Consider the following 15,321-nt stretch of genomic DNA (forward strand, 5'->3'; position numbering starts at 1 on the left):
CGTCTAGTAGCTGCCAGCATCAGTAGGTGGTATGATAGTGATGGCTTTGGTGTACCGTGCTGCCAGAAGGTCACCCTGAGTTATTTGCTGTCTGGGGGTCATGCTAGACCCTCACCGGTACTCCAGGGGTAGGTGCGGTTTTTAGCTTGAACACTTGGCTGCCAGCGTTGCTAGAACTATATGGCGGTGTTACATTAGTTTCCAGTTTGCAGCGCTTGAAGACCTGCATGATCACGTGTATCACATGGTCGGAGCTCATAAGGAGGCCACAGAGGACCAATTTTCCTATGCATTTCGGAAATCTCTCGGTTTTCTTTGTCAGGGATGGTCCTTGCAGAGTCTGTGGGCTTTTTATACACATGTTGATGAACTGGATACAGGTGTCTGCTGTCAATCAACCAGTTTCATGATTGGGTTCAGTTAAAAGCGAACAACTCTATTCACTGTTAAGGCCTTTTAGTCTCAGAGTGTCCAATTGGAATATCCATTGGCTTTCTGCCCTGGACATCTGCTTAATAAAGTTGCCCTTTTGCCAATACTTCTGTACCTCTTGAATACCCATTACTTTGATGTTTGCATGGAACCGCCATGTTTTTCAATAAAATGCTTAGATAACGGGTGGCCCTCAAATTTATTTTTAGTGTTCCTTAAATGCTCGCCTATCTGCATGGTAAAAAGCTGAGTGTACTAAAAAAGGAGGGAGTCCTAGAGATAAAGGGATTTTTTACTGATGGAGCAACCATAATCGCCAGATTTCTGGCTTTCCTAAAGATGAATCTTGGTGCTTGGGGTATAACGTCACCTATAATCTTATCATCCTGTAACTTGTTCCCAAAAGAAAACAATACCACCTCAGGAAATAAATTGAAGATAGATGTATGGTTTTCAGTTAAGTCATTACTCTCTAAAACCAAATTAAGTCATTTTGCTTAATAAAGGATTAAACTACGCCCCGTCTGATAAGTTCGATAAATTTGAGACCTTCATAGGCAAACAATTTATGAGGCAACTAGCCATTAAGAAGCATTTTCTAAAAAATACATCTACTGCCTATCAAACCCTCCTCTGATTCCCTTACCAATAACTATAAACACACGGATCTAAAAAACAAATCAAACTTTCACCCCTTGAACCAGTATTCCACATCAATGGAAACTTTCCAGAAAAATTTTAAAGATGACATTTGGTGAGTTAGTAAAAAAAGTGTTCAAACTTCAAAAACAACCTCACTCGAAAAGAGTGTCTAGCAATCAAACAACTGCAAAGCAACAATAATATAATTATACGGCCGGCGGATAAGGGAGGGAGAATTGTGATACTTGATCACCATCAATATCACAATGAATCATTAAGACTCCTAAGTGACAAACAAACGTATGAACGCGTGACCAGTGGCCCTACTCTACTTTACACAAAAGAAAGAAAGGCTTTGATCAATCTAGGACTCAAAACATGAATGTGAGTATATTTACACCCTACACCCTAGAACGGCCATATTCTATCACTTACTAAAGATCCATAAATCCTTAGACAACCCTCCAGGAAGACCCATAATCTCTGGCATTCATAGCCTGACCTCAAACCTTTCCAATTATGTCAAAAAGCACCTGCATAATATAGTCCCACTCCATCACACCTTAAGGATACAACACATGCCCTAAGGTAGCTGAATGAGGTCCAATGGCAGAGCCATTACATTCTTGGCACTATTGACATCTCCAGTCTATACACTTTTATTCAACACCAAAAGGGGTGTCAAGCAGTAACTCACTTCTTAAACAAATATAGCAGAATGCCCCCGGACCAAATCAACTACATACAGGAGAGTATGTTGTTTATTTTAAATCATAATTCCTTTTGATATGAGGATAACTACTATACCCAGTGATGGGGGACCACCATGGGGACGAGGTTCACACCTAGTTACGCCAATCTCTACGTGGAGATGTGGGAATTCACCACAATATACCCTCATGGAACACTAAGTGTGAACCTGGTCCTCTGGCGGAGGTTTATTGATCATGTCCTTTTCATTTGGTCAGGCGACCAATCCTCCCTTTCTGAATTTATAGCAGGTATCAACACAAATGACTTCTTTTTGAATTTTTCCTCCCCCACTAGCTCAGAACAAATTATCTTCTTAGATTTAACTATCTGCATCAAAGAAGGTAAAATTGAGACTAGCACATTCTTCAAACTGACTGATACAAACAGCTTTATTTCCAGAGCCAACTGTCATTTACCCAGCTGGCTTCTAAATGTACCGCAGAGCCAATATATGTGACTGCACTGCAACTGCTCAAATCCTCAAGACTTTGAAAATGAGGCCAATCTTCTAACTTATAAATTTCTAGAAAAAGGCTAGGACCATCAACACATCATTTCCACTCGTGAGCAAGTGAATACATGCCACGTTCCACACTTCTTGTAGGTAATAAAAATAAAAACACCCATGATCAGGAGACGTCTAAGTCCATAAATATCTCCCCTATCATAACTTCCTTTAATTGAAATATACATATTATGAAGAAAATTGTAAAATGCCACTGGAACAAGTTACAGGATGATAAGATTATAGGTGACCTTATACCCCAGGCTCCAAGATTCATCTTTAGGAAAGCCAGTAATCTGGGGATTATGGTTGCTCCATCTGTAAAAAAAAAATCCCTTTATCTCCAGGACTCCCTCCTTTTTCAATACACCCGGCTTTTTCCCATGCAGAAAATGCATGGTTTGCAAAACACTAGGCAGCAGGAAACAAATAACTGTGACTAATGGAACCAACACTATTAAATGGAATACACTATTAAAGACCACATAATCTGTTGCACTAATAGCGTAATATATGGTCTACAGTGTCATGCAACAAGCTGTATATAGGGAGCACCATTCGCCAGCTGAATACCAGGATAGGTGAGCATTTAAGGAATACTAAAAATAAATTTGAGGGCCACCCGTTATCTAAGCATTTTATTAAAAACATGGGGACTCCACGCAAACATCAAAGTAATGGGTATTCAAGTGGTACAGAAATATTAGCGCAAAGGCAACTTTATTAAGCAGATGTCCAGGGCAGAAAGCCACTGGATATTTGTGACATGCAGAAGTAGTGCTGTTGCCTCCAAAGCATCCAGCAATTGTTACAAACAACACAAGCACAAGCGACAGGAAGTGTTGTGCTTCAGAAGCATCCAGCAACTAAAGGGGTTAAAGGAGACAGGGACTGTTTTAGCAGAGCCCCAGTGGGATTGTGGGGAACTTGTTATTGTAGTCTCGCTGAAGCCAAATAGAAAGGTGGTGTGTTATCAGGACCTGACAGAAGGCAACTGAACAGGATTCAGATCAGGAGAGAAACTAAACACAGGTCAGATAAACTCCCTGAACTAACAGTGCAGAGTATTATCAGGCAGGAAGATAAGGACTGTCACAAGGATCATCTCTCTCATCAAACCCCCCCCCCCCCTCCATCTCCATGCAGGATAAAGAATGCAGTATACTATTGTGTCCTTGTAAATGAAAAGCCTGTGGTTGTGTATGCATAGAAGTGTGCTGCTAACAGATCTAATCTATGCTGAATTATGCTACTGAAGAGACTGTAATACTGTGCCTTGTGAACAAACTACTGTATAGTTACTGGAACCGGTTGCTCAAACTCAGACTGTACTGTAATGAAGATTATTGCTGTAATATCCTTGAATTGTACTGGCCGTGCTTCAGATTATATTCCACTGTTAAACTGTTGAAAAAGACTCTTGTCAGATGTGTCTGGTCAGTAATTGAATCTATCGTGTGCCTGAGTGAAGCTGCAGCCTAAGATCGCCCTGAGTAATGGTTCCCTTGGATTCCAAAGAATTCATGAAACCCGTCTCGCCCTATCTGAACCTAGCGGCGTGCGTGTAAGATATTTCAATTGGACACTGAGGCCAAAAGGCCTTAACAGTGAAATAGAGTTGCTCGCCTTTAATTGAACCCAGTCATGAAACTGATTGATTGACAGCAGACACCTGTATCCAATTCATCAAAATGTGTATAAAAAGCTCACAGACTCTGCAAAGACCATCCCTGACGAAGGAAAGAGATTTCCGAAACGTGTAGGAAAATTGGTCCTCTGAGGCCTCCGTACAGACTCTGACAACATCACACACGTGATCACGCAGGTCCTTAAGCACTGCAGCGCTGAGCGCCAAATTTCCCAAGTGGATGCAGCACCTAGTCACCGGTCATGACTAGACGCTTCCAAGTGCCGCCTACTACACCGCCATATAGTTCTAGCAGCGCCGGCAGCCAAGTGTTCAAGCTACCAATCGCTCCTACCCCTGGAGCACTGGTGAGTGTCTAGCATGACCCCCAGACAGCAAATAACTCAGGGCGAGCTTTTGGCAGCACGGTACACCAAAGCTACCACTATCATACCACCTACTGACCTCAGCAGCTACGAGATGCATACCTAGCTGCGCAGACACCACGTACCTCTAAATCCACGGTAAGTGTCCTGACACTATACCACGCGCAGTACTTGCCCTAAGGCACCTTAAAGCTGCACGATATCCTCACGGATCCCCTGTCTCTCACAGGTTCACTGAATACTGCATCAGCAATTCAATATAGCTGCTCAGCAGAGTATAATCAATGCCTGTAACTACTGACCAGACCATCTTGACTACGAACCCTGGTTGCAGCAGACGATACAAGTGGCCGTGGAGCCCATTGATACCCCTCCCCAAACACAGGAAGTAAGTTACTATTAACCCACAAGCTCATCATCGCTGTATCACAGGAGGCCCTTATAATCCAACCTATAACGCTGCCCACCCTTTATCTAATTCGGTAATTTCCTGATTGTTATACATAGGTTTCCATCACAAGTAGTAAGCCTGTACTAACTTTCACATTGGATCGTCTGGACCAATTAGGTCACCAGGTAACTAAGAATTAAACCTTTCTCTCCCCACTGCTTTTACATCCGGCAGTCTATAGTAAGCAATTACCTTATATATCCATCTCTTTTTAGTAATCCCATTGGAATAACAAGAAAAAACATTTTCCATATATACCTTCATCAAGCAAATCCAGATCGGCAACAAGAGTTACCAGGTACCTCCTGCCAAACTGTGTATCTGATTAATACTCACAGCTCTCTCCATTTCACTAACTCTCCATTTTCTTGAATTCCCTTATAGCAGTGATGGCGAACCTTTTAGAGACCGAGTGCACAAACTGCAAACCAAAACCCACTTATTTATCGCCAAGTGCCAACATGGCAATTTAACCTGAATACTGAGGTTTTAGCTTAGAAAAAACAATGCCTACAGAGAGCAGATGGGGGCAGCATAGAGCAGCCACAGACAGGAGCAGCGGTATGAGACTGCAGATATAAAGAATATGCTCACCCCCATCCTAGTATATGTGCCCCATCCTAGTATACTCCCCATCCTTGTATATGTGTCCCCATGCTGGAATACTCCCCATCCTTGTATACATGCCCCCATCCTGATATATTCCCCAATTCTTGTATATGTGCCCTCATCCTGGTACACTCCCCATCCTTGTATATGTGTCCCCATCCTGGTATACTCCCCATCCTTGTATACGTGCCCCCATCCTGATATATTGACCATCCTGGTATATTCACCATTCTTGTATATGTGCCCCCATCCTGGTATATTCCCCATTCCTGTATATGTGCCCCCATCCTGGTATAAACCCCATTCCTGTATATGTGCCCCCATCCTGGTATAAACCCCATTCCTGTATATGTGCCCCCATCCTGGTATATACCCCATTCCTGTATTTGTGCCCCCATCCTGGTATATTCCCCATTTTTGTATATGTGCCCCCATCCTGGTATATTCCCCATCCTTGTATATGTGTCCTCATCCTGGTATACTTCCCATCCTTATATACGTGCCCCCATCCAGATATATTCCCCAATCCAAGTATATGTGCCCCCATCCTGTTATATTCCCGATTCTTGTATATGTGCCCCATCCTGGTATATTCCCCATCTTGGTATATTTCCCATTCTTGTATATGTGCCCCCATCCTGGTATAGTCACCATTCTTGTATATGTGCCCCCCAGGCTGGTATATTCCCCATCCTGGTATACTCCCCATCCTTGTATATGTGCCCCCATCCTGATATATTCCCCAATCCTTGTATATGTGTCCCCATCCTGATAGATTACCCAATCCTTGTATATGTGCCCCCATCCTGATATATTCCCCATTCCTGTATATGTGCCCCCATCCTGTAATAATCCCCATCCTGGTATATTCCCCATTCTTGTATATGTGCCCCCATCCTGGTATACTCCCCATTCTTGTATATGTGTCCCCATCCTGGTATATTCCCCATCCTTGTATATGTGTCCCCATCCTGGTATACTCCCCATCCTTGTACACATGCCCCCATCCTGATATATTACCCAATCCTTGTATATGTGCCCCCATCCTGATATATTCCCCAATCCTTGTATATGTGCCCCCATCCTGATATATTACCCAATCCTTGTATATGTGCCCCCATCCTGATATATTCCCCAATCCTTGTATATGTGCCCCCATCCTGTTATATTCCCCATCCTGGTATATTCCCCATTCTTGTATATGTGCCCCCATCCTGGTATATTCCCCATCTTGGTATATTCCCCATTCTTGTATATGTGCCCCCATCCTGGTATATTCACCATTCTTGTATATGTGCCCCGAACCTGGTATATTCCCCATTCTTGTATATGTGCCCCCATCCGGGTATATTCCCCATCCTGGTATATTTCCCATTCTTGTATATGTGCCCCCATCCTGGTATATTCGCCATTCTTGCATTGTAAAGGACATATTGATATTCATGCTATAGCAACTCCATTTTGTCTGCTTGTTTCAAAATCATGTTATTATCACTCCTTGCATAACATACATTCTTTCCATCTTTTCTCATGCTTTACATGGAACTTTCTCACACTAACTTTTTATCAAGAGAACATTTTGACACCTGCTTCTGTTATCTAACTAGTCTAGGCCAGGATTGACCGTGTAAATTTCCAGCGTGCTTCTAACTAACGATGATAATATGACCATATATGTGTTTCCGTAATAATTGCACTAACATTGGCTCAAGCCTGTAGTACTGTAGTATGGCTGTAGGTGATTGGACATTAATAAACTCAAAACAATATAAAATGCTAAGCAAAATAAACGGGATCAGAGATTCTTTGAATCCTCCCATACAGAGCACTGCCTCCGTTTGGTTTTCTGTGGATTGCAATCAACATAATAATTTGACACTCACTTGGTCAACCGTGAAGGGTTATTGCCCTCCCTTAACAGTATATGTGCCCCCATCCTGGTATACTCCCCATCTTGGTATACTCCCCATTCCTGTATATGTGCCCCCATTCTGGTATATTCCCCATTCCTCTATATGTGCCTCCGTCCTGGTATATTTCCCATTCTTGTATATGTTCCCTCATCCTGGTATAGTCGCCATTCTTGTATATGTGCCCCCATCCTGGTATACTCCCCATCCTGGTATATTCCCCATTCTTGTATATATGTCCCCATCCTGGTATACTCCCCATCCTTGTATACGTGCCCCCATCATGATATATTTCCCATCCTGGTATATTCCCCATTCCTGTAAATGTGCCCCCATCCTGGTATATACCCCATTCCTGTATATGTGCCCCCATCCTGTTATATTCCCCATCCTGGTATATTCTCCTTTCTTGTATATGTGCCCCCATCTTGGTATACTCCCCATCCTGGTATATTCCCCATTCTTGTTTATGTGCCTCCATCCTTGTATACTCCCCATCCTGGTATATGTGCCCCCATTCTGGTATATTCCCCATTTTTGTATATGTGTCTTCATCCTGGTATACTCCCCATCCTTATATACATGCCCCCATCCTGATATATTGCCCAATCCTTGTATATGTGCCCCCATCCTGTTATATTCCCCATCCTGTTATATTCCCCATTCTTGTATATGTGCCCCCATCTTGGTATATTCCCCCTTCCTGTATATGTGCCCCCATCCTGGTATATTCCTCATCCTGGCATATTTCCCATTCTTGTATATGTGCCCCCATCCTGGTATATTCACCATTCTTGTATATGTGCCACCATCCTGGTATATTCGCCATTCTTGTATATGTGCCCCCATCCTGGTATATTCCCCATTCCTGTATATGTGCCCCCATCCTGGTATCTTCCCCATTCTTGTATATGTGCCCCCATCCTGGTATATTCCCCATCTTGGTATATTCCCCCTTCCTGTATATGTGCCCCCATCCTGGTATATTCCCCATCCTGGCATATTTCCCATTCTTGTATATGTGCCCCCATCCTGGTATATTTCCCATTCTTGTATATGTGCCCCCATCCTGGTATATTCACCATTCTTGTATATGTGCCACCATCCTGGTAAATTCGCCATTCTTGTATATGTGCCACCATCCTGGTATATTCCCCATTCTTGTATATGTGCCCCCATCCTGGTATATTCCCCATTCCTGTATATGTGCCCCCATCCTGGTATATTCCCCATTTTTGTATATGTGCCCCCATCCTGGTATCTTCCCCATTCTTGTATATGTGCCCCTATCCTGGTATATTCCCCATTCCTCATTCTTGTATATGTGCCCCCATCCTGTTATATTCCCCATCCTGGTATATGTGCCCCCATTCTGGTATATTCCCCATCCTGGTATATTCCCCATTCTTGTATATGTGCCCCCATCTTGTTATATTCCCCATCCTGGTATATTCCCCATTCTTGTATATGTGCCCCCATGCTGGTATATTCCCCATTCTTGTATATGTGCCCCCATGCTGGTATATTCCCCATTCTTGTATATGTGTCCCCATCCTGCTGGCACCCCTCACCTTCTGAAACCGGCAGCTGACCAGCGTCCAAGCGACAGGGGTACATGACGACGTCACTGCTATGCGCTCAGTCGCATGTACGCAAACGTCAGCTGCAGGATGTATTGCAGCACACAGGCCTGGTAACTTCGTGCGCTGCAATACACTTCAGCTAGATGTGCGTCCTAGAACTTACATCTAGCTGAAGTAGGGGCCGGCGTCGGCGAGCTACTCACCCTCCGGGCCCGATCCTGGAGCGCTAGTGCTGAGGCGATGGCGCGCGTGCCCTTAGGGAGGGCTCTGCGTACCTCCTCTGGCACACGTGCCATAGGTTCGCCAGCACTGCCCTATAGGAACCGTCAGTCTTTCCACACACTCCCATAAACAAAGGCCTGACCGAACGTGAACAGAGAAGCACCCATGTACTCTATTTTTACAATAGATTCCAGTATTTTAATCAGCACTTTTACCATCTAAATAAATGTATATTCTATAAACTCCTAGTCTATTCCTTTTAATTCATTAAAACCAGTGCAGATATACAGTGAAGAAAATAATTATTTGATCCCTTGCTCTTTTTGTAAGTTTGCCCACTGACAAAGACATGAACAGTCTATAATTTTAAGGGTAGGTTAATTTTATCATTGAGAGATAGAATATCCAAAAACAAATCAAGAAAATCACATTGTATAAATTAGATAAATTTATTTGCATTGAGAAATAAGTATTTGATCCCTCTGGCAAACAACACTTAATACTTGGTGGCAAAACCCTTGTTGGCAAGCACAGCAGTCAGATGCTTTTTGTAGTTGATGATGAGGTTTGCGCACATGTCAGGAGGGATTTTGGTCCACTCCTCTTTGCAGATCATCTCTAAATCATTCAGATTTTGAGGCGGTCACTTGGCAACTCGGAGCTTCAACTCCCTCCATAAGTTTTCTATGGGATTAAGGTCTGGAGACTGGCTAGGCCACTCCATGACCTTAATGTGCTTCTTTTTGAGCCACTCCTTTGTTGCCTTGGCTCTATGTTTTGGGTCATTGTCTTGCTGGAAGACCCAGCCACGACCCATTTTTAATGTCCTGGTGGAGGGAAGGAGGTTGTCAGTCAGAATTTTACGGTACTTGGCTCCATCCATTCTCCCATTGATGCGGTGATGTAGTTCTGTGCCCTTAGCAGAGAAACACCCCCAAAACATAATGTTTCAACCTCCATGCTTGACAGTGGGGATGGTGTTCTTTGGGTCACAGGCAGCATTTCTCTTCCACCAAACACGGTGAGTTGAGTTAATGCCAAAGAGCTCAATTTTTGTCTCATCTGACCACAGCACCTTCTCCCAATAACTCACAAAAGCAACTAGGTGTTCATTGGCAAACTTCAGAAGGGCCTGCACATGTGCCTTCTTGAGCAGGGGGATCTTGTGGGCACTGTAGGATTTTAAACCTTTAAGGTGTAATGTGTTACCAATGGTTTTCTTGGTGACTGTGGTCCCAGCTGCTTGAGATCATTAACAAGTTCCCCCCATGTAGTTTTAGGCTAATCTCTCACCTTCCTCATGATCAAGGATACCCCACGAGGTGAGATTTTGCATGGTGCCCCACATCGATGTCGACTGACAGTCATTTTGTATTTCTTCCATTTTCTTACTATTGCATCAACAGTTGTCTCCTTCTCACCCAGCGTCTTACTTATGGTTTTGTAGCCCATTCCAGCTTTGTGCAGGTCTATGATCTTGTCCCTGACATCCTTAGACAGCTCTTTGGTCTTGCCCATGTTATAGAGGTTAGAGTCTGACTGATTAATTGAGTCTGTAGACAGGAGTCTTTTATACAGGTGGCTATGTAAGACACCTGTCTTTAATGCAAGTAACGAGTTGATTAGAAGCGTCTAACTGGTCTGTAGGAACCAGAACTCATAATGGTTTGTAGGGGATCATATACTTATTTCTCACTGAAAATGCAAATACATTTATCTAATTTATACAATGTGATTTTCTTGACTTTTTTTGGATATTCTATTTCTCAATGTTAAAATTTACCTACCCTTAAAATTATAGACTGTTCATGTCTTTGTCAGTGTGCAAACTTGTCAGCATATTCTACGTATGCTGTCTTTTGGCTTTGTCATTTACAGATCTGGGCAGGTAACGGTCAGTGTCTTCTAATTCCAGGGGGTAGATGGATCTTCCAGGCTCTTATTTCTGTAGAAAAGGGCTTTCGATGCCCAAAGTCATTTGAATAGTTTTTGGAGAAGGAGAATGTTGTGGTCTCGAGGCAAAATGGTGATCACACAATTGTGATACGGCCAGACTACACCATCGAAAAAGCAACCACAGCCGGCCTGCTTGGTCTGTGCAACTTGTAATCCAGGAAAAACAGGGAAGACTCCACCAAAACATCTGGCAAAACCACTATACCCATTTCAGAGAATCCAAGTTGACCATATTCAGATGCCCAAAGTAGGGAAATATGAATATGTTCTGGTAATAGTGGATATGTTTTCAGGTTGGCCTGAGGCCTACCCAATCACTAACATGACAGCCCGCACCACAGCTAAGAAACTGATGACAGAGGTTGTGTGTAGGTTTGGGGTACCAGAAGTAGTAGAAAGTGACCAGGGACCAGCATTCACGGCCCAACTCTACAGGGATCTGTGGAGTATGGTAGGAACTAGCTTAAGTCTTCATACGCCTTACAATCCCAAAAGTAGTGGAAAGGTTGAGAGACTGAATGGTACTTTAAAGTCCAAATTGTTGAAGATTAATCAGGAGACAAATTCCCTGGCCAGACGGTCTTCCCATTGCCCTGTACTCAATCAGAAACTCCCCGACAGGCCAACACAAACTGATTCCCTATGAGATTTTGTTTGGAGGAGCCCCAAGGTTGGGAGGGTAGTTCCCCCAAGATACCATTGTTAACTATGTAATACAATTGTCCAAAGAACTTGCAATAACACATGCTGCAGTTTTCTATCCCAGATCCTGACAGTGACGAGCATACTCACTCAATCAAACCTGGAGACTGGGTGGTCATTAAGAAGCACGTCCAGAAGTCCTCCCAGATACGAGGGCCCATTCCAAGTGATCTTGGTGACACCTACAACAGTCAAAGTCGAAGGGAAGGCCACTTGGATCCACGCTTCACATTGCAAGAAGACCCCAGCACCAGCACAGCCATGAGACTGTATATCCTTTACTGCATTGTTTTTGTGAGTGCTCAGAATCCCGAGTCTCAGGTAGCAATTACTCAGAAGAAGGGGGCGTATGTAAGATGTTCGGGTACTCTTGTTGTACCTATATTCTAGATAATGCTGGCCCTACAGGCAAAGTAACAATTGCTCTAAAGAAACGTACTAGTTTATCAGAAGAATTTAAAGAAAATTCAGGGATCAAGGATCCATGGGACCAGTATTTCTCATGGATGAGTGGCTGGCAGAAATGGTTAGTGCAGGTGGGGATGGCAATTCTTGTAATAATGATTATACTAGCGATGATGGCATGTTGTGTTGTTCTTTGTATACGGAAATTAATATAAAAACTGTGGATCCTATAATGGTAATGACTGATGAGGAAACGAATAACTGGACAGAAGAATCTTTGACAACAATCCAGATTAAACAGTCAAGTCTTAAGTAATAAGTCTAAAGGCCCCGTCGCGCAGTAGCGATTTCGCTGGCAATCTTGTTATGTGTGAAGGGGCCTTAACACTTGATTGTGGCGCCTGTATAGTTCCCTTGTTTGTCGTGGTTTGTGTGTTGGTGTCCATCCGGCAGTGTAGCGGACAGGCTTGTCTGGGGAATCCGGCCTCGGCTGGCTCCTCCCACTAGGGGCGGAGAAGTACGTCGGCGGGTCTGTGTGTCTGCACTTCGGCTGGAGCGTTCACCCACTGCCAAAGGAGAAGGGAGCGGTGAAAGCAGTATTCATTTACTTATATCTAGAATTTATATTATTAAATGTAACCTCTAGATTCTTTTGTGTGAAATTTTTGCTATGTATTTCTACAAGTGCTAAGCAGAGAGGGGGTCTGATGAAGGGTTTCAAAAATGTTTTTAGGGGGGACAGTTAAAGATAAGATTCTAAAATCAACTAAAAAAACATTATATGAAACTCTGATGTATACGAAATATCTATACTTATATTCTGTTATATGTTATGAATCTTGTTTTGCATATTGTTATATTGGATATCATTTAGTCATATATACCCTCACTTTAATATATATTATGAAAACCTTGATATATATATTAGATATCTACACTCGTGTATATATATATATATAAATATCCTGAAAGGATTAGTTGGAACTGGTTATAGAAGTGGACTTTCAAATTGTTTACAAGAAGGAGACGAGACAAAGGATTCAACATGACACCTCCCAAGAGAATATCCTGAGGAATGAGGAGAATATCTGGGGAGGAAACACTTAACCCCATAGGACAACATAATGAGACTTATCTATACCATGGGCCAGAGACCACTGTGATTGCTTAATTGCCTCAGGGCGACGCCCTATTGGGACCTTCCTTTATACTGAACATATATAGGTTATGCTGGAATAATAAACACATCTTTCCTGCGCCATCTCTCTTCAAGAGAAGTTCAGTATCTGACTCTGTTTGTCCGATATCAAAGCTTCACGTATACACTTGAATAAGTTCATTTGGCAAGGGATAAGCAAAGGGTTGGGGTCCTTTGAACCTCACTTCCACAGAAGCATATTGCCGGAAGCTGCCAGACACAGCCTTGTTCTCCTCTGGTTCAGTCCTCTGTGCTCAGCTCCCGGCTTGTGTATTTGTTTCCTGTTGTGACCCCGGCCCATTTACTGACTACTCTTGTGTCTTCTGAGTTTGTATTTTCTCTATCCTTTTGGTTCTGACCCGGCTACCTGACTATACTTCTTCCCATCTCACTCCACAGAACAGCAGGTAACTCCGTGGCCCAAGCCTAGGGGTCTCTGTGTTAGTCCGGATCCATGTAGAGGGGTTAAAGGATGATGAGCAAAGTAATTTGTGTTTATGACGTAAATTTATGAAGTAATTTATGTCCTCCCTCTGTCTAAAACTGAACTACTCATATTTCCTCCCTCCACTAACCTATCTATGCCCGAAATTGCCATTTCTGTTTGTGGCTCAACCATTACTCCCCAGCAACATGCCCGCTGTCTTGGGGTCATTTTTGACTCAGATCTTTCCTTCACTTCTCACATCAAATCACTCGCTCGCTCGTGTCTTCTACACCTCAAAAACATCTCAAGAATCAGGACTTTTCTCACCTTTGACTCGGCAAAAACTCTTACTGTAGCGCTTATTCATTCTCGTCTGGACTACTGCAACTCTCTACTTATCGGGCTCCCTCTTACTAAACTCGCCCCTCTCCAATCCGTCCTTAACGCAGCAGCCAGGATCATATTCCTCGCCAACCGCTACACCGATGCCTCTTCCCTGTGCCAGTCATTGCATTGGTTACCCATCCAATATAGAGTTCAATTTAAACTTACCACGCTTACCCACAAAGTGCTCCATGCTTCAGTACCCCCCTACATCTCCTCCCTTGTCTCAGTCTACCACCCTACACGTGGCCTCCGTTCTGCCAGTGACTTAAAACTAAAATCCTCCATAATCCGAACTTCCCACTCCCGTCTCCAAGATTTCTTGCGTGCTGCGCCAATTCTTTGGAATGCACTACCCAGGACAGTTCGATTAATTCCCAATACCCACAGTTTCAAGTGGACCCTAAAAACCCATTTCTTTAGAGTGGCGTATCACCTCTACACACTATCTGTCCATCCCAGTTGTCCGTCCCAGTTTTCCCCCATATTAAAATCTTGTTCAAGTTCAGGTTCATACCAACCATGCACATAATAGCCTCGGTCAGGACTGTACACATACTGGCAGGCGACCAGTCCATGTATTATTATTTATCCTATTTAGTATATCAAGGCTGCATTATACAATATATGTACATTCTACCTTTTGTGTCTCCCCCATTTCCTCATAGACTGTAAGCTTGCGAGCAGGGCCCTCACTCCTTTCGATATGAGATATGCTTATTCTGTATTGTCTGTATAAATCCCCCCTAAAATTTGTAAAGTGCTGCGGAATATGTTGGCGCTATAAAAATAAAAACTATTATTATTATTATTATTATTAATTTGTGAAATCTGTAAACGGGTTAGATAAGGCAAGCCTGTTCGTGGTGGCCATCTTTTGAGCTTCCAGGTGACCATGAACAGCGCCTCCAATACATTGTCTGCAAACTATTCCAGCAAGATCTGCATTCCTAATAGCTAAATGTAGCTCCTTCACTTCTTAACCTGCCATGTGCCCAGACAGTAGGGTACAACCATATATAGGGCATTGTCAGATTCAAAAGAAGTTGGAAAATAATTTGTAAGGTCCATTTGTTTCCTATTATCCTTTGTGAAGAATTTCAAAGTTATCACCACGTAAAGTGATTTG

General features: G+C 43.1%; 1 protein-coding gene across 1 annotated transcript in view; it reads right to left on the bottom strand.

Moving 5' to 3' along the window:
* LOC141204977 (uncharacterized) overlaps positions 1 to 15,321 on the bottom strand; it is a 48,902-nt gene that overhangs the window by 20,080 nt on the left and 13,501 nt on the right. The gene's annotated exons all lie outside the window — the stretch shown is intronic.

Source organism: Phyllobates terribilis, unplaced genomic scaffold (assembly GCF_046119375.1).
Source record: "Phyllobates terribilis strain yellow unplaced genomic scaffold, ASM4611937v1 Scaffold_136__1_contigs__length_4911898, whole genome shotgun sequence".
Taxonomy (NCBI): domain Eukaryota; kingdom Metazoa; phylum Chordata; class Amphibia; order Anura; family Dendrobatidae; genus Phyllobates; species Phyllobates terribilis.